The sequence below is a fragment of the Tauraco erythrolophus genome, chromosome 11, assembly GCF_009769465.1.
Source record: "Tauraco erythrolophus isolate bTauEry1 chromosome 11, bTauEry1.pri, whole genome shotgun sequence".
In the NCBI taxonomy this organism is placed as follows: domain Eukaryota; kingdom Metazoa; phylum Chordata; class Aves; order Musophagiformes; family Musophagidae; genus Tauraco; species Tauraco erythrolophus.
The window spans coordinates 27,679,379-27,695,068 of NC_141475.1; positions in this window are offsets into that span (position 1 = coordinate 27,679,379).

Consider the following 15,690-nt stretch of genomic DNA (forward strand, 5'->3'; position numbering starts at 1 on the left):
TCCGGCGGCGACCGCTGTGTCCCTCCGCGGGGGGCCCCCTCTGTCCGCGGCTCCGCAGCGGGGCGGGGGCTCAGCCGCAGACCCCCCCGTCCCCCTGCCCGTCCCCGGGGGGGCGGCGGGGGCAGCGCTGCGCCTCCTCGTAGCTGGGCAGGTGCTTCACCTTCTCGTAGCGGGGCAGCGGCGGCAGCTCCAGCCCCGCTCCCGGCTCGGCCGCGGGACCCCCGGCCTCCAGCAGCGCGCCCGGCGGGGCGGCGGGGCCGGGGCCGGCCGGGGGGCGGCGGCGGGCGGGCGGGGGGTGGCGGCGGGGCGCGGGGCAGGCGCGGCGGCGGAGGACGCAGCCGGCGGCCACCAGCGCCAGGAGGACGAGCAGAGCCGCCAGCCTCCGCGCCAGCCACCGCGCCCGCGGAAGCCAGGCGTGCTCCGCCGCCCCCCCGACCCCCATCCCAGCCCCGGCCCCGGCCCCGCCGCAGCCGTCGCGGCCGCACGGCGCCGGCCCCCGCCCGCCCGCCATCCTCCGCGCCCCGCGCAACCCCCCGGTCCCGGTCCCGGTCCCGGTCCCGGTCCCGGTCCCGGTCCCGGTCCCGGTCCCGGTGCGCACCTTCGGCGGAGCCTGCGGCGCTCCCCGAGGCCGCGGGTGCGGGCTGGCACCCCGCGCCCCTCCCGCCCGGCAGCGCCGGGTTTTATCCGCGCCGGGCCGGGTTTTATCCCTGATGAAAAATTGATGGGGCCATTTGGCGACGGTTCACGGGCTAATGGGGCGACGGCGGTGCGGGACGGGGCACCGGGCCAGGCTCGGCCTCTGCGCCGCGGCAGCGTGGGGCCTGGCAGCCCCTCACCCCAACCCGGCCTCTCCCAGCAGGGTCACCAACGGGGTGTCCCTGCCACAGGAGCTTCATGTTAAATGTGCCCCAAAATTTACCACTGAGCCAAAACGTATCTTTTCTGAGTGGGGACAGGATCCTTGACTGGGAGCAACATGTACTTGAGGACATGGGGTTGAGCGGTACCCAAGGATGTAGGGATGAGCAATACCCGAGAATGTGGCATGAACTCAGGGATGCAGGGATGAACAATACCTGAGAATGTGGCATGAACTCAGGGATGCAGGGATGAACAATACCTGAGAATGTGGGATGAACTCAGGGATGTAGGGATGAGCAGCACCTGAGAATGTGGCATGAACTCAGGGATGTAGGGATGAGCAGCACCTGAGAATGTGGCATGAACTCAGGGATGCAGGGATGAACAATACCTGAGAATGTGGCATGAACTCAGGGATGCAGAGATGAGAAGTACCCGACAATGTGAGGATGAACCTGAGGATGCAGGGATGAGTGGTACCCAAGGATGCAGGAATAAGCGGTACTGAGGATGCAGGAACGAGTGGCACCCAAGGGTGTGGCGATGCGTGGTACCCAAGGGCATGAGGGTAAGTGATACCGGAGCCCTGAGCGACCCATGGGAGCGGAAGGGCAAGGTGCAGAGCCTGCCACTGGTTTCGCCACTTAAAAAGGATGGCTGCAGTGTCGAAGCTGGCAGTGACAGGCTGGCTCCCGGGTGCCTGAGCAAGGCACAGATGAGGGTGAGCTCTTCAATCTTCCTTTCTGTTGGTTTTCATTCCTACCATTGAGGTTTCACAGCTTTTCACCTGTTGGCAAAGTCAGGGGGTGCCCACGTCACCCAGCAGTGACCATTGCCTGCGCTTCTGGGGACCCAACCCATCTCTTGATCTGGCCCCCGTAACCGCAGACCCTCAGCTGCCTTGTCTGCTGACTTCCCTCAGCCCAATTGCAAAACTCCTCAGGCAACCGGCAGGGGAGAGGGAGGTCTAATCTAGGCAGGGAAAAACTTACTAATGTGAAACATGACAAAAAATGACCCACACTTTTCTGCTTGGTTTCCTTTGAGGTGGTCATGCCAAATCTGATCCACAGCAGCTAACCCACCTACGTGACCGTCACGTGTCATGTGTTCGTTTCCTTTGTCCTGTTTACTCGACCTGCGATGATTTCATTGGTGATATCTGTAAGTGATACTCCTGCTGTCATCCCTACATTTGGGTAGCTCATGCCTATTGTATCTATTATGGATTTTGTGGCTCTCAGGAATAAAAATGGGAAGAAAAAGTTCTCAGCAGAGATACAGCATTGGGCAGGGTTTGCATAAAAATAATCTGAAAGGAAGGGGGGGTCAGTAGTGCTGGGCTTCCAGCAAACCATGAGGAACCTTCCTGTATCTTCAGGGCTTTATTCTGAGTATGTTCCCTCACTTTATGGGCATTTCTCCCTGAGGAAGGGTGCTGGAGCTGGGAACAGGGGGGAAAGGTGGGCTTCAGGCACAGAGCCGAGGCAGGAGGGTGGCAGCAGTGGGGCACAGCCCCAGCCCCAGCTGCTGTAGGACCGACCTGCCCGGGCAGCACCAGCCCTGTCACCCCACGCGAGGGGGTGGCCGTGGGGATCCTGGCCCTGTTCCTCGGGGACGCAGCCCAGCCCGTGGCCAGCAGGATCGGCTCCGGCGGCAGCTCCTGGCTATGCCTGGAGCCGCGTTCACTCCGGACTCTTGATAATAAGTGATTTTTTTTAAGGCAAATCCAACGGTGAGTAAACAGCAGGGCGCCTGGCGAAGCCTACCCTATCCATTAATAAAGCACTGCATTTTAACAACATTTCTGATAAGCTGTAGCTCCGCAATCAGAGCGCCATGAAATATTCAAGCCTGTTGATTGCTCATTAAAGCTAACGTTTTGGCTGGACCTCCGGCGCGCGCCGTGGGCCAGGCTCCGGGGCTCGGGCAGACGAGGAAAACCGTGGCTGGAGGGAACAGGGTGCTGTGATAGCAACAAGAAATAAGAATTAAAATCCTTCTACGCAGCTACGCTCGCTCCAGCAGCCCCAGCTCCCCCAGCCCCACGCCTGGCTTGGGAAAATGCAGAAAGGGTGCGCGTTTCAGAGCTGACGCTCAGGCTTGGCACATCGCAGCAGCCAGGAGAGGCTTCAAACCTCATCATTCACCTTGGAATTGTCTTAAATGAGCCTACAACCCATTAATTACATCTATATTAAAGCTCAAATGCAGCAGTTTGAACCTTCGTACTGATCCGTAGCACCAAAAGCTTCTGGCAACTCAACATCATCAGCCACCGGAGCGTAGCAGGTACCGGAGCGGTCCCAGCAGGTACCGGAGCGGTCCCAGCGTGTTCATAGGGGTTCCTTCTGGTTGAGTTAAAATGGAGTTGCCTTTTTTCCCAGGTGTCTGACTCTTGGAATGCCAGGCTTGTGTGTCACCTTGCGGGAGTTTTTGACTGGGATGGGAGTGCCATAGCAAAGCAAAGCACTGTTCCTATTAGCAGCAGCATCACTTGTAGGCAATCCATGTGCTTTCTGTATCGCCACGGCCTTTCTCACTGACAAGAGAAATGAAATTATGGGTGAGATGGCCCAGATGTTCATCAGGATTAGTCTTGAAATCCTCAGGATGCTGTAACATACATTCTTTTAATCGCATACCTACAAATGCCTCCATCACTTAACCCTTTGGGACCGTGGCACCGTGGCACAGCACCTCTGCGGCTCCTCGCCCCACCGCCCGCATCGTGGTCCTCCCATCACCATCACCGTCCCCTGCCATTGGCACGCCACGGCCAGGATGCGGCCGCAAGCACTTGTCCGGAGCCAGGAAGGGTCTCAGACAGGGAAAAATCCCCACTGACAATGGGGGGAGAAGAGAAACAGTTTTCTGGGACGGTACCAGAAGGTAGGGAGCCAAAAAGCCAGGGCACATTGTCACAGGTATTAGTTTCCAGCAAAAAGGATGGCATAAGTCAGGTTGCAAGAACTCCTGCATGGATTTTCTTTTATTAACATATCTAAAAAAAAATTTTTAAATCATTATTTATTTATTTATATTTTTAAATGCTAAAGCAGTACAGGGGAAGCATTTCTCCCCATGCAGCCAGCCCAAACACAGGTGAAGATGAGAAGATCTTGCTCATCCACACCACTCTCCTATTCCACTCTTCCTCCTCCTCCTCCTCTGGATGCTGGTGAAGGCCTTCGTGGCAGCGGGGGGTGGTGTGGGCCGATGGCCAGCGCTGTCCCCAGGCCTGCGAGGAGCTTTCTCCTGCCCCCCAAGCACTGGGGCAGCACGGGAGTCACTGAGCATGAATAAATCCTTGTTGGCAGCCACACCATGCCTCCCCCATCCTGAAACCTGCTCTTTTTACAAGCTTTGGGAAACTCACTTTGTGGCTGCCTGGAGTCTCGGGCAAACTCCAGGGCTGCCGAGCAGTTTCTGGGAAGGAGCTTTAGAAGTTGATTTTCTCCAGTTTTGCAGGGGATGCATGATTATTGATCCCACAAATAACCCCTGCAGAAATACATCGATCCCTTTGGAGCAGCGGATCATTAAATATTTGACTTCCAGATCTTTCAAACGGTGCCAAAGAGCTGACCTGGCAAAAGAATTCTTTTATAGTGCACATAATTGTCCCTGAGACCGTTAGCATTTGCGTAACGCCGAACTCGTCTTCACGGGAGCCTCCTACCTGAAATGCTCTTTGTATAGTGATGTTTTACATCTGCCTTTCCTTTTCTTTTGTATGTTTTCCCCCAAATATGGGAAAACTAATGGGAAAAACATAATGAAGCCGAGGTTTCCCTTTTTGGGCAAGACTCTGAAAGCCTCACGCGTGGCGAGCGGTGTTTGGTAGCAGCAGGAATAATCCCACGGGTTGATGGAGGGAAGCACAGGTTGGGATGATGATCTGGATTGTAGATAGAAACAAGCTGAAGCCTGAAAGCTTCAATGATATGGATAATGTCGAGTAGCCCCAGACCTTGCAACGTTTGAGGCTTTTATAGGAACAACAGAGCAAATCGCCGCTGCGCTGGAGGATGCGCAGGCACTTCGTTTGGTGTTTTGGCCTCTCTTACAGATCCTTCTGCAAGAATTCCTCTCCCTGGTCCCTAAATCAGTAAATGTGGTGCTGTGAGGGTGGTGTTTTGGGGTGCTGGGTGGGTGAGGCTGTAGCTGGGGGTTGGATTGGCAGCGGCAGAGACCGAGGGCCTCCCTGGTGAGACGGGCACCGCAGCCCGCACCGGCAGCGGTCACAGCAGTCTGCCGAAATAAAGAACACATAGTTTGGAATATTTCTGTAAAAACTGCCAAAGAAGCCCTTAGGAAAGGCCATCAGCAGCAAGCTTGGAGCACAGCTCCGGGAAAACTCTGCGTCACTTGAGTTCAACACCCAACGCGGAGATCTGTTGCTTCACATTTTTTGAGCACATCTGTAACTGCAAAAAAGGCTTAAGAAATGAGATGACTCTGCATATGTAAAAAAAAAAAAAAAAAGCCATTACCTCACAGCTCAGAAATCCCTACTGCCAGCAAATATTTGCTGGTAGAGTATTAAAAATCAGGGAAAGTGAGAGAGAGGGAGGCTGAAACACCCCTGCATGACTCTGATTCCTTCCTGGGCTTGGTCAGTTCTTCTGTTAATGAGTTTGGATGTCCTCCAGAAATGAAATGTATTTTCTTCAAATAAAAAAGAGGTGGAAATATCGCAGGGCGATGCTATCGATAGCATAACCTTGTCAGGCTTCCCAGATTGCGTGTCGCAGTTAACGTGTTGTATTTTATTCCTTCTACTGAAAAGAAACATCAGAAAGATTGGCTCAGACTGGTTCTGCCCTTGCAATAATTCCTTGCAACTAGGGCTTGAAACTTTTGACTCTGTGGAAACGAAAATCCATCCAGTGAGTTTTGGCCGAGGCTTTTAGTGTTACAAATAATAAACATCTCTTCATATAATGCTCGTATAACGAGGTTGCTCATATAATAAGGTCGCTCCAATGGCTATTTCTTATTCTGAATCAAATTATATTCATCCCTAAAGACTCCAGGAGTATAAACTTGAACCCACACCATCCTTAAACACATGTTTAATTTGAAGCCCCCCAATTCCAGAGAGACCCCTGGTGCAGGGAGGGAGCAAGGCTGGATGCCCGGTGTGCCGCGGGCGGAGGGGTGAGCAGCTGAGTGCGTGAACCCTGAAATGTGTTAAAATGCAGCAACAACTGGAAGGCAATAAAGGCCAATTTGTCGCAGTTGGAAGGATCGCTGCAATGGTCTGGAATAACCAAAATACTATTTTTTAATTTTTTTTTTTTTTGCCTTACAGGGGGCAACATTTTTCCAAGCCGCGCTCCTCGTTAGTCATGCCATTTCTCTAGAGGCTGCCATGATCCAGTCGTGAATTTCTGAGATGATTTCATCTCACTGTTATTTACAACGTAGCCCAAAAGCTCAGCCTCTTCCTATTACTTGTGGTTAAATATAGCAACGGATTCTTTCCCATTCCTTTTTCTCTCGGAGCAGTTTTTCTGCCACCCACACGAATCGCATGAGTCAGAAGGCACACGGAGGAGCAGTTCCCAGCTGGCTGAGCCCTCGCCGGCTGCCTTCGCGCATCCCCAGCTCACCCCGAGCATCAGGAGGTGAAATAATGTCTGTCTGCTCGCAACTGGGGCGCAGCCAGGGACACTCGCCCCGCGCCCCGGCGATGCGCGGGGGTGTTCCCCTCCTCCCTCGGCTCCCACATCCCGAGCCAGGTCACCCCGGGTGCATCCCACCTGATTTTCTGCCACCCCACACCCCAATTTCAGGTGGCCCCACTTTTCATGCAACCCACCGTCACGGAGGACGTGGGGGTCACCGGGAGCGGGGTGATGCTGCAGCACCGTCCTGCTGAAAAACCTCTCTTGGTCCCCTCTCCCTCTTCCCTTCTGTCTGAACGTGCTTTACTTTTACTAAAATAAAACATTTCCCATCCCAGTTTTACCAGCACCACCCCGGAGCCCCCGGGCACAGGTGACATGCTGCAGCCAGAGGGTTTTTGCTGGGGGTAAATCCAACGGGCGCCCCGAAGGGGGCTGATCGGGGCATCGCCGGAGCAGCAGGTCGGTTATTTGTTAAAAAAATCAAAAAAAAAAAAAAGAAAAAAGGGAGAAAAACGCTCCAGCTGTTTTCCTGGGAGGGGAGTGACGGCGGTGGCAGGGCAGCATCCTGCCCGCACGGAGCGCTGCAGCCCCGTGCGCATCCCTTGGGAAGAAGCGTGAGAGGGGAGGATGAGGATGCTGCGGCTGGGGGAGGCAGCGCGGGGGGGGGGGGAGGACAAAGGGGCACTTGTGGTTTGACCCGGCTATTTTAAATCGTGGCGTTTACACGCCGTAAATAACCGTGCCGGCTTCGGAGGCGGCACAGCAAACAGGAAAGGCCCCAGTGTGGCCCCCCCACCCCCGGCTCTGCTCCTCAGGCCTGGGGGGTCCCAGCAGCACCCCCCGCACCGCTGGGCTGTGCTGGGTCCCTCTTGGGCGGCCCACGCACTGGTGGGTCTGGGTGTAAAAGGGCAAATATTCCGTGTTGGGAAATGGGGTGCGTGGGTCCCGTCAAGCCGAAATAGCAGATCTGCCGTGTCCCCCCCCACCGCGGAGCTGGCTCCGGCTTTTGGCACAGGCTGGATTTATTCATTCGGGCGCACCGAGGGGAGCTGACACTTAAATTTTGAAAGTCAGGATGAAAATATGGAGAACGTATCATGGTTTTGCTGTCAAGAGAAGAAAACCCCACCACGCCGTGTACCGAGGTGGCTGCTGCGAAGCTCAGCCCTGCCAGGGCTGGGGGGTCACGGGGAGGGGGCAGCAGGAGGGATGCTGAGCTCAGGGGCGGATGCAGAGCGGGGCTGTGGGGGAGCAGGGGCTGCAGAGCTGGGCTGGGGGTGGGCGATGGCCTCAGGACCCCCAATTCCACAGACATCAACCAAAACAACAACAAGAAAAGAATAAAAAAATAATCTGAAGCAACTCTTGGTGGAGCCCGGGGCTGTGGGTACCGGCACTGCCGGGAAGAGCCACCGGAGCTAACCAATACCAGAGAGATTTCATCGCTGGCTAATTCTCCGAGGACTGAATTAGTTAAATTGTTTTTTCTTCTTTCCTCACTTCCAGAATAATAAATCAGCACAAATGTATCTGTCCTGCCAGTGGTTGGGTTGCTACGAATAAAAGTCTCAGGTGATTTTTACTGTCCCCAGTGCCACTCTACCCTCCACCTGCCTGGAGCCAGGGGTCCAGCTGCCCCTCGTCAGCCCCTCTGGGATGGGATTTACTAGTCGGACCCTCTGCCCGTGATGGGGTTGTCACCACCTGTCAGGCAGAGAGGTCAGGGGGATGTCCCCACGTAGGCAGGACCACCAGGGAGGGCAGATGTCCCATCCCAGCCCTCACCACCCTGGCACCACTACTCTGGCTCTCGCTGCATCTTCTCCTCCACCCGAAGGCTGCATCATCCCCTTTCCCAAATACCCCGTCACACCGTGCAGAACGATCTCTGTGAATGTGCAATATTCCCACCCACAGGTAGTTATCCCCCAGTCCTGTCGAGCCCAATGACTGAATTTGCCTGCTCTTCCCTTGGGCACAGGAAAAGGATTGCCATTGCCAAAGGTGCCACGACACCTTTCGCAAAGCCTGGCACCACTAAAGCTGGTATTTTAAATGGAAACCCATATTTCAGTGTATTACAGGCATCATCCTCCCCCATCTATTTGCTATATAATTAACTCACTGCCTTTTTAGAGACATTTTTTAATGTGTTTCCTGTTGATTTGCTCTTTAGCTGGTAACGCTGCTGGATTCACAGCCCTTTTCAGCACTGCCTTGCCTGGGAACGCTAACGGGTGCCTCACCAGTTTGGACACGCCGAATGGCACTGGTGACCCCAGCTCCCATCTGCACAGACATTTCCCCGGCAGCTCAAACCACTGGCATGCCCAGGAGCCTGTGAGCTGAGGCTTGGTTCATGCGGGAACTGCTCAGGGCATCTCCAAGGGCTTCCTGGGATGTTTCTGCTTCAGGTTGTGGTTTAAGAAAATCCAGGCAGGTAAAGTCTTTGCATCCCAGGTTTCCCCCATGGAGGTTTTGGGGTGGAAAACTGGCTGGGGGGTGCAGGCAGCGAGCATGCCCCCACACCAACTCACCCCTAGACAGCACGACAGATTTATTTTTTCATAAATGGAGATAAATGGATGTAAAGAACAAGATTTTCAGTGAGTAACAGAGTTTAGCATAAAACGTGTTCGACGGCCTCAGCGCAGGCTGGAATCATTCTAATTATTTTGGGGTGGAGGAAGGGGATTTCCTGGCCCTGCTTTGTAGGTTTGGTTCTCCCTGGGCAAATCCGCTCATTTTGGATTCCTCCTGCGCCAAGAGCTTTGCAGCGTTGAGACCTGACTTGTCACCTGCTCAGGTGATGGAGCGTGGAAAGCTCTTAATTCTGTTCACACTGGGTGACTTTCTGAAATGCCAGTGGTTTAAAGCGGTTTTGACAATTAAACAGCATTGATTTCATTTTAACAAAAGGAGCTGCAGAGGTGGCAGAGGAGAAGAGAGTCCTCAGGAGTGCTGGGATATCATTTGGGGTACGGAGATTATCGTGCACCACCCCCAAATAGGTTTTTGTAAGCAGATGGAAAGCTGAAAGCTCACAGTCCATGTGCAGTGTGTGTTTGTCAGCGCGGGACATTTTGCAAGTTAATATTAAAAAAAAAAAAGAAATTCAAAATGTAAGACTCTGAGCCCTGAGCATCCTCCTCCTGCCCCGTGTTGTGCACCACATCTCAGCAAGTGCTGCTCTGCAGAAATGCTGAGGCCTCCTGCCATTTTTGTCATCTCTTGGGGAGCCAGGATGAGGACACGAAGTGGAGCAGATCGGACTAAATACAGAGAATACCCAGTAAATACAGGTGTCATAATTACAAGACACAGGTGTCCACCAGTTTCTGTGCAGCAGGAACTTTAGCAACGTATTTCTGGCCTTTCCACCTCGGAGGAGAAGTTGGCTGTTTGTAATGACTTCTCTAAGTGACGACACAACATCACAAGTGGTGATGTATGTGTGATGCTTTCGTTTACAGCTCCCAGACAAAAGCCTGTCTGCAGAGAAGTCAGTGGAAATTAAAACCAGCGAATGCCTGTATATTATACCGAGGCCTGTACGCAATTATGGAATCAGAAATAAAGCAGGACGCAGACGGGGGCGTTGGGATCCGTCCCCCGCTGATTACGGATGTATTTTTTGAGCTAAAATCCAGGAATATTTGTCACGGCTGTGACGGGTCACCTCTCCTGTCAAACCGTGGTGCCCCTGTATATCTGTGCCACTGAAGAGGCTAACGCCCGTGTCCTGCTTTCCTGCTTCCCTCTTTTCCTTTTCATTTCCCGCGTGTGCTCAGCTGACCTGCCTTTCCGCCGCGCTTCCCGCCTGCCGCCAGCTGCAGCCAGAGGTTTTGTCTGTCCTTTCCGCCACGTCCAGCAGTTCCCTCTGGTTTCCTTCCTCTCCTTTCCTGGCTCAGAGTCTTCCTCTCTCCTTACTTGCTCTTACAGCAAGGAGCAGCTAATCCCTGCCTTTTATTTCAGAAAAAAACCAACCCCCCACTCCAAAATTAACAATACAGCTTCTTCATGCGTCTGGATTTATTTCCGAGTGGGAAGTACTGGTTGGCATCCGCTTTACTGGGAGACTGTGTGGAGATCCGAGCCGGAGTGACTCAGCACCGCGGTGCTTCCACAGCCAGGTCACCAGGAATTGTGCTTTTTAACTTCAATATTTTTAGTGTAAAAATAAGATAAAATAAAATAAAACTTCCCAGCTGTCAAACAAGCCAGTGTGAGATTGATTTACCAAACGCTGGGGCGTACGTGGGGCCGTGTCTGTGTGTTTTGTGCACACTGCGAGAGATTTGGCCACAGAACCTGCTGGAACAGAAGAATGAAGGGATGGAAATGGAATAAAAACTGTATCTGCAAAACCCCACGTATTTCTGCGTCACGATATATCGTGTTGGGAGCTGCCTGAGCGACGAAGGAGGAGTTCAGAGGGCTTTCCAACCGGCCCAGTCCTACCTTTAGGATGGGATTAAACAGCCCCGCACCCCCATGGAGAAGCAGCTGGGCTCCAGCTTCTCCGTGACTCCGTGACACTCCTGCCCCCCCACAATGAAACTTTAATTTATCGATTTTGTTTACTAATAAAATATTTATAATTTATTACGATGAATTATAACAACGAGCTAATAGAATAAATATTAATGAATTTGGTTTTGTTTATTAATAAAACCAGTTTATTAAAATTGGGGTTTTTTTTAAGGAAATGACCCCTTTCCCCCCACCCTCGACAAGCTACGATTCTTGCTGCCGAGCGGGCAGGACCCCTCGGTACCCGGCGGGCGGCAGAGGGGGGCGCGGAGCCGGGCGGGTGCGGAGCGCAGCTGCGCGGGTGCGGAGCGGAGCGGCGGGGACTGGGCCGGGCCCGGGGAGCTGTTGCCATCTGCAGGCGGCTCCGCGGTGGTGCCGGTGAGGATGAGCTTCCCGGCGCTGGAAGGATGCCAGTGTGAGGCACCCAGCCCTGGGGGGCACCCAGCCCTGGGGGGCACCCACCTCACACCTGCTGCCCGCCAGCGCAAAGCACCCTCCGCTAATTAACCCCGTTACCCTAATGACGGGGCAAGGTGGGAGCTCCCTCCTCTTCCTCGCCTTCATCCCTACCGCTTTCCCGGTGCTGCTTTTCCCACCTCCGTCCCCCCGCAGCCGGTGCCAGGGCTGCCCGGCCGCTTCTGGGCTGGGAAGAGGTTGGGGTAAGAGCCTGGGGTCCGATATTGTGGGATTCCTGCGAGCAAAATTAATTTTATTTACTTCCTTATAGTGGGCCTCCCACCCACCACTTGGGACCACTGGGCCTGATCCTGGCTCTGGTGGGCTCCGTTCCCCTTCCTCACCCTCCGCCAGCTACTGGAGCTGTGCAACAACCCGTGTCCCTGTCGCCTATGGAAAAGTGTCTGTGTAAGTAGATGTAATAGCAGGAAGCTATGGGAAAATATTTAGGGGATGATTTCACCTTGAATCGAGATGTGTTTCTGCGATGTACGACGGTTCCGAGGAGGCAGCCGTAGCCATCGGAATCTTACAGTATCAAAATTGATCCCTTGCTTGCAGGAGGAGGACTTAATTCAGCTGCTATCAATAAGTAATGGTCCTGCAGCTGCTGGAAGAGCGTGTTTAACTTGAGGAGGGAGCAGGAGCTGGAGAGGAAAAGTCTAATTGAATAATTAATGAGTAAGGACCTGGCTGGTGCTCAGGCAATGCGGGTGATGGGGTTCCAAGGCGAGTTGTTTCGCAGGGACAGGAGGGACACGTATGAATAGGAAGTTCCAGGCTTTGGAACGCCGGCCAGATGCTGCTCCTGCGATTTGAACACAGCTAATTCCATGCTCAAGCTAATTGCAAAGGGATCGAATGGGAAGTATGTGGCTCCTTTGGCATTTAATGAAAAGCGCTCGACTTCCCAACAAAGGGGATTTAACTGCACAGTACAACCTACTGTCCTAAGCCAACAATTACAGCCCACATTTAAGTTTGGCACGGGCTACTCTCCCAAATTCCTGTATGAATATGTGAATAATTATTCTGTCAATGCATTCAAACAAATTCTCTCGCTTTGCATACATTTTAATGACCCCATACATGGCTGGAACACATGCACTGTTGTACTGGGACGGTGCGTGGCCAACTGAAACCAGCAAGTACAACTGGGCGCTGATGGAGCTTTTCTTAAAAAATATAGGAGTCCACTAAGGAGATGAATAATCAACTTGAGCACTGAAAATCCTGTGGCCTTGTGACTGCTTGCACGGTTGGCTTCGGCAGAGGAATACCTGGGACCACAAAGTGGACTACTGCGGAGTATTTCCATCAGTTTTCTTCAGATGTCTTTCTTGCTTTCTGTAAGTGTTCTTGCAAATACATTAGTAGCTTGAATATTACCCAAAAAGCAAATGTGTAGGCTGCTCTAAGTATTCGTAATAACAATAAATAAATAAATAAATAAATAAATAAGTATAATAATGATGATGATGATGATGATGATAACAACAAAATAAAAAAGAAGTGTCATTATCAACTTCTGTGCTGGAAGCCCTGCTTCTGAATAGCCAGGTGAAATCTGTTGATGGAGAAAGAAGAGGTGGTTCTTCTCCTCCTCTCACTCCTCAGCCAAGATGCCATCTTGCACCTGTTAGCACAGGTGCTGTGTTTATGCAATTTGTCCTCGTTTGTATAATTGGGTACTTTCTCATGGAAGTGGCCTTGCTCATTCCCTGCCTGAGAGCTGGGATAGACCTGGGGATATACCTGCAACCTGGGTGGAAACCTGAAAACGGGTCCAGAGGAGGCCACGAAGATGATCCGAGGGCTGGAGCACCTCTGCTATGGAGACAGGCTGAGAGTTGGGGCTGTTCAGCCTGGAGAAGAGAAAGCTCCAGGGTGATCTTATTGCAGCCTTCCAGTACCTAAAGGGTGCCTACAGGAAAGCTGGAGAGGGACTTTTTACAAGGGTGTGTAGTGACAGGACAAGGAGTAATGAAATTAAGTTGAAAGAGAGCAGATTTAGATTAGATCTAAGGAAGAAATTTTTCACTCAGAGGGTGGTGAGGCACTGGGACAGGTTGCCCAGAGAAGCTGTGGCTGCCCCATCCCTGGAAGTGTCAAGGCCAGGTTGGGTGAGGCTTTGGGCAACCTGGTGTAGTGGAGGGTGTCCCTGCCCATGGAAGGGGGGTTGGAACTAGATGGTCTTTGAGGTCCCTTCCAACCCAAACCATTCTATGATTCTAAAATGCTCTGGGCAGCTGTGTTCATGGTGCCCTACCTGACTGGCTCAAGCAGAACCTGATTTTTAGGTGCCAAGTGCCTGGCACCCTCGGAAAACTCCAAAGGCGTCTCAGGCTCTGCACCGCGAATCCTGTGTGGAGGCTGACCCTCTGCCCCAGAAGACCTGGGTGATGGGGAACTCACGTGTCTGCTCTCGGAGGGCAGTGTCAGGAAAACCCCGGGGTGTCACCGATGGCTCAGCTTTCCCTTTTTGCAGGAAGGACGAACTTACCAAGTGCCATTAAAGCTGCCCGTAAATCACTGTCAGTTCTGTCCCTGTCCCTGAAAGACAGACCATTTATTCTTCAGGAAACTGAATTCCAGCCTTGCTTCACCACCTCATGACTCCAGTTTAAACAGGTAAAGGGTTCCTGATGCACAACTGGACCACTATGTGCTAGTGGTGAATCCGGCCCTCGAAGGAAAAGGCTGAATTTGGGTGTTTTGGATGGAGTGATACAGCTGCTGCGCGTCTCTACAAACAATGTGCCCCGGGATAATTTGTGAATACTTTGTGTTGGCACAGCTCTCAGGATGGTTATTCCATGAATATGTTTTTTTCACATCAGTGTGAGGATGTCTGGAGAAAGTCTGGAAAATAAGGGTTGCGGACAACCAGCCCTCAGCAAGCCCTGAGCCACGATCACAGGCTGGGGCTGGGGGAGACAAAACCAAACCCTCTGCATCACACAGCATCTTCCCTTCCTCTCTTCTCTTCTGCTTTGCTTTTTCTTTTTTCTTATTTACTCTCTGTTGCGTCCTGTTGTGGGCACTTATTTTCTCCTACAAACTTGTGTCGTTGTTCCACGAACTTTTTCCACCTCCTTTAGTTTGTTCCCGGCTGGACTTGCTGGCGGGGCCTGGCCTGGCAGCGGGGTGTTGCTTGCGAGGGGATTTCCTTGGGTGACGTTGCTGCCCTTTTTATCTCTTCCTAAACTGATCCTTATCTCTCACTTTTCCAGTGTCCCACATTAAATGGTTTTTTATTCGATCGGGTTTCGATCACAGTTTTACAAACCTCTTTGCAGCCTGAGCATTACAGCTTGTTCCCACAAGATCTGCACATGTGATTTCCTGGGGATATGGATTTTCTGGAATTGTTCGGCAGCATCGGGGCTGGCAGGACGTGAGGGCTGCAGCTGCACAGGGGCAGAGGGGCAGTGCTGGGAGGGCTCCCGATGCCAAATCCTGCTCATTCATTCCCAGCGCAGGAGGATGTGGGAGCTGAGCACTTCCGAGGCACTTGGAGCAGCGTTTTGAGACTGTGTTTACTCATAGACTTACACTTGTTTATAGAGCTTATCTGTTTTTCTGGCGCGTGCCCTGGGCAGAAACGCAAAGGGTGACCCCGTACCCCGTCTGCGCCCAGGAGCCGCTTTGGGGTTGGCACAAGGGGAGGAGGATGATGCTGGGATCTGGGCAGGGGCCGGGTGAGCTTTTGGCATAAGCTTTAGAAAAAAAAACATGTTGGAAACAGCCTCTTCCCAAAGGGCTTAGCTCATCCGGGCACAAACTGAGATGGCTTGGGATGTTTCCAGCCTGGTGGGCTGGGCTGGGAGGCAGCGGAGCAGGGTGAAGCGAGGGCGTGCGAGGCTTTCCGTGTCCGGGGCCTGCCTGGAGGCCTGGGAATGCCCTCGCTGGCACTTGGCAGGCTCTAGCAGGGATGTTTTGCTGCCCTGCAGAGGTGGGCACCGTCCACTGGCACCCCCAGGGCAGGGGGGCTGCTGGCTCTGCCAGCTTCGCTGCAGCTCTGGGAGCACCTTGGATGCTCCAGGAGCACTTTACTACCAAAATGGAGAGGTTTTTTTTAAAAAAAATTACTTATGTGCTGCTGCAGGTTTGGGCTGGTTTTTTCCTTTCTTTTCTCTCCTTTTTTTTTTCTTTTTACAAGCAGCTCTGCCAGCATCTCAGAGGCAGATCCCAACGTGCCAAC